The following is a 4,272-nucleotide window of genomic DNA, read 5'->3' as shown; positions in this document are numbered from 1 at the left end:
GCACCCCCCATGTAGGGTGGTTTTGTGAGGGACAGAGTGTCCACACAGCCCATTGAAAGGGTCCAATGGGCTGGGAGCTGCCCCCTGCTAGTGCTCAGGCCCTGTTGAGGTTGAGCTGAGTGACTCTAGGGGAAAGAGCCGCTGCTGTGTGAGGTTCATGCCCCTTTCCAGCTCCAGGCAGCTGGCGCCGACCTGTCTGGGCAGGGTGGCCCCAGCGTGGAGTATAGCAGCTGGTCTTGGCTACTTGCAGGTCCCAGGACAGAAGCCAGAGGGACTTTTGGCCTAGCCTGACTCAGCCTGCCCGGGCGTCAGCCTGGTCCCATCCTGGGCGAGCTGTTCCTGAGGCCCAGCAGCCTTGACAGCCCCAGGCTGAGGTCCACGCTATCAGCCGCTGCACTGCTGCACCAGGTTTGTGGGTGGGGGAGGCACCGGGGGTATGCCGTCAACTTGTAGGGGGGCAGGAGGCAGGGCGGCACATTGAAGTTTTGCCGCAAGCAGCGGATTGTCTCGAGCCGCCTCAGATTCCCACAGGAACAAATGAGGGGCTATTGACTAGAGCGCCTTCTCGCTGCGAGACGCAGGGTTGTCTAGTGTGAGACTGGGGGCATGCGAGTGTCAGAGCTCCTGGGTTCTGGTCTGCCTAGGTCCCTGCTTCACTTTGTTACTTCGGGAAGTCGTCCAACCGGTCGGCGCTGATACAATCAGACGTCCCTCCGCTGGGTATTGAGAGAATTAGTCTTTGTAAAAAAGCTTTCACATCCTTGGATGAGAGCTGCTATAAACGTGCAAAATATTGTTTAAGGGGAAACTATTCATTAGATGTTTGGTTACTTCTCCTGACTCTTGAAACACGCCCGTCTCCTTTTCGCTCCCGCCCCTCCGGTGCCGGTGGACAGCTCCAAAGCCCACCCACCTCACCGCTGGGTAGCCAGTATTAACAAGAGTCAGCTCAAGCTGATTTGAATAACCATCTCATATGTATGCTGCGTTAAGCCAAAAGGAAAACCTCTTTAAGTACTGAATATATTACCAAGAACAGTAGGAAAGAACTTTAATAATTCATTCCTACTCTCAGACTCCAGCATGCGCTGGATCTTTCAATTTACAAGAGGAATCATCTCACACATTATGATGTCCCATATTTAACAAAGAAAAAGAGGTGGGGGGGGGGAGGGGAGAAGAGGAAAACGTCTAATGTGGAAAGTCTGAAGTTTGATGAAGAATTCAAGCCTTCTAAATGTCTACTTTGTCTGGGCAGTAAAACCTATTTGCGTCAGTGTGTAGGATGTGTAATAGCATTGTGTTTATATAGTACCCATGGGATCTTGCATTCCTTTTTCACTTACAGGGAGTATTCCACTCCCTAACATTCATCCTCTTGCTGTGCTCGGATTAGGACAGGAAGTGAAGAAAGTGAAATCCAGGGAATTCAGGTGGGTAGAGTTATTAGATTATAGTATCAGCTCCAGACCAAGATCAGTCTGTTTAAAGGTTTTATACTGCCCCCCATCACCCCCAGTAGCTGAGCATCTTCCAAGAAATATCACTGGTTATGTTTCTAGTAGACTTCGTGACGTCTCTGGAACTTTCCCTTTTTGGGGGTTAAAGCTCTGCTTGGGGTAAGTGTGCGTATAAATATTTTGGCAGAGGGTAGAGGTTGGAGGGGGTGTCAGTGTTGAAGGTCAATGTTGACTTATGAGGGAAAGGCTTTTTTTTTTTTCTTTAAGAGGAAGAAGGGGATCCCATTGTGCTAGGTGCTGTACAAACACATAGCGAGAGACAGGCCCCTCCAACAAAGAGATGATAATCTAAATCAGTGGTCCCCAAACTTTGGGGCATGCCTCCTCAGGGGGACACGGAGGAAAATTCTGGAGGTGGGGGGGACCTTGGCCAGCCCCCACATGAGGAGGGAAGGGAGCACCACCCAGCCTCGCTCTTCCCCCCCACTTCCACTTACCCCTGGCTGCTGATCTATCCCTGACCCTGCTCCTGGCTGTGGCTCCCAGCCCCGACTGCGGTCCTGCTTCTGGCCCTGTTTCTGGCTGTGGCTCCCGGCCCCTATCACAGCTCTGCCCCCCCAGCACTGGCCCCGGCCATGGCTCCATTCCCCAGCTCCCGGAGGGGTGGGGCGGATGGGGTAAGTGGAAGCGCAGGCTAAAAAAGGCTGAGAACCACTGATCTAAATAGAGAGAATCAAGGGCGGGAGGGGAGACAAAGGTGAAGTGTATTACCCATGACATTGGTAGAGCAAACTCAGTCTCCTGCCTTCCAGCCTGCTGCCTTATTCACTGGCCCATGCTGCTATGTTAAGTTCATATAACAAATGACTGTTGGACTGCCCTGATTCCCATGCAGAGGTTATCCCCCAATCCGACAGGGTTTGGATTAGGGGTGCACGGTTTGGGCCCCTCACTAATTTTCACATCTTGATGAAAAACCAAATTTTCCCTGGTGGTACATTAGTTACAATGCTTACATAGCTGGAGTTAATTTGCTCCTAACATCCTCCCAGGAGTTACCATAAATATGTTGCTGTACAGGAAAGAAGGTAGCGGGCTGAATTCATCCCTGATGCAGCTCCATGGATCAGGTATAGAACAAGTTTCTCTGTCAGCGGAATTACAATTTGAACACTGCAGTGCGTTCAAACAAATTGGGGTTTTCAACCCTGCTTAACGAATATTTCACTCAGAGTTCAGTCTGAGCAGGTTCCATCATGAAGATGCCAGACTCCGAAGAACTGTAACAGAAGAGAAAACACTGGTACCTTGTAGAGAACGCCCAAGGGAAATTAGCCCACAAGACTGGGAGCAGCTCTGGTAGCTAATGTGTTATGTAACTAGTTTACAAAGCAGAGAGAAACGTTCAGCAAAATCATGTTGACAGAAGTTTTGCACAAATAAGCAGAACATCCATCTGGAGGACTTGCAGCTTTGAGGCTTGCCATTTGAGTTTCTCATGCAGGGGGGATACAGCTAAGAAGAATATTCCACTTCTGCAGAGGTGGTTCTTTGTTCTGTATTCTTATTGATTGATATTATGGTAGTGCCTAGAGGTCCTCAACAAGACAAGATATCAGCGCAGTTGAGCAGCGCACAGTAAGACAGTCCCTGCCCCAACAACCTTATGATCTAAGTAGAGAACAGGCAGGGGAAATGGCAGCACAGTGATGTGACTTGCTCAAGGTCACAAAGTAAGTCAGTGGCAGAACTCGGACTAGAACTCAGACCGTTCACCTCCCACTCCAGTTGCCTAGCCACTCCATCATGCTGCCTTGCCTGTAGATGTACCACAGTGGCTATGCTATCTCCTTAAATGAGTATCCAGCTGCCGTTTAAACACCAGGCTCACCCATCCTCCTCCATTCTGCCTGCTGACGGCTGCTGTACTCTTAAAAGAGTGTGTTTGCAATATTTGAATGTATAGGTAATTCCAAACAGGAAAACAACCAACCTGACTCAAATATGGGGTTAGATGCTCAGCTGGTATAAATGGGCACAGCACCATTGACATCCCTTGGAATATGCTGTTTTACGCCAGCGGAGGGTCTGGGCGGTCATTTTCAGTCTATGCTTCAAACAAAGGATCCCTGAAAATGATACAACTTGTGTTTTATGTATTGTAGCTAGAAAAAAGTCCCTGGGACTGGCTTTACACTTATTCAGAGTCAGTGTAATAGAGAAGGCAATAGGCAGGCTACATTTAAATAGCGTATAAATCCTACTTACGTACATAATGGGTCTAATGTTTTGCCCAGGCTTGATGGGGACTTTATTTGTGTTGGCACAAAATTACAGGTGACAGTGCAGTTTTGGACAATAAATTAGGTCAGTCTAAGACCATGGCTGTACCCACAATGCATTGCATCCCAAAAATCTTGTTGAGGATTTAAAGTTGCATAGTTAAGCACATTGCGGACAGGAAACGTCACTGCTGAGGGAGCACCCACAGTCACAGCTGGTTGAAATTCACCACGTATGTTCCACAGGAAATTGCAACGTTTTGGAATTTGTTTTCATTCCATTTTTAAGTTTCGTATCAAGTGAAATGTTCAGAAAAATTGGGATCAACAGATACATTCTGGTTCGATAAACCTGAAATGTTTCACTCTTACGTTGACTAGTCTCTCTTTATTGTAATGTTTCAAAACAGCAAATCAAAGTGCCTGTTCCAAAATGAAATTATATATGACAAGTTTAGATGCTGATGAAATGGCCTCTGCTGAGAGGCAAAATGAGCCATTGGAAAATTTTTGACCTCTTCTTCCTGCAA

General features: G+C 48.0%; 1 long non-coding RNA gene across 1 annotated transcript; it reads right to left on the bottom strand.

The window, feature by feature from the left end:
* Nucleotides 1-229: 229 nt before the first annotated feature.
* Nucleotides 230-2,734, bottom strand: LOC137144562 (uncharacterized). The gene is made up of 2 exons (XR_010917425.1): nucleotides 2,477-2,734; nucleotides 230-716 (listed from the first exon to the last, which is right to left on the bottom strand). It is a non-coding gene; the product is annotated as an uncharacterized lncRNA (long non-coding RNA).
* Nucleotides 2,735-4,272: the final 1,538 nt, after the last annotated feature.

This window comes from Emydura macquarii, unplaced genomic scaffold (assembly GCF_026122565.2).
Source record: "Emydura macquarii macquarii isolate MOO-44397 ecotype Brisbane River unplaced genomic scaffold, CSIRO-AGI_Emac_v2 contig_3470, whole genome shotgun sequence".
Taxonomy (NCBI): Eukaryota; Metazoa; Chordata; order Testudines; family Chelidae; genus Emydura; species Emydura macquarii.
The sequence above is the reverse complement of the archived record's forward strand: the minus strand, read 5'-3'. Positions and strand labels throughout refer to the sequence as shown.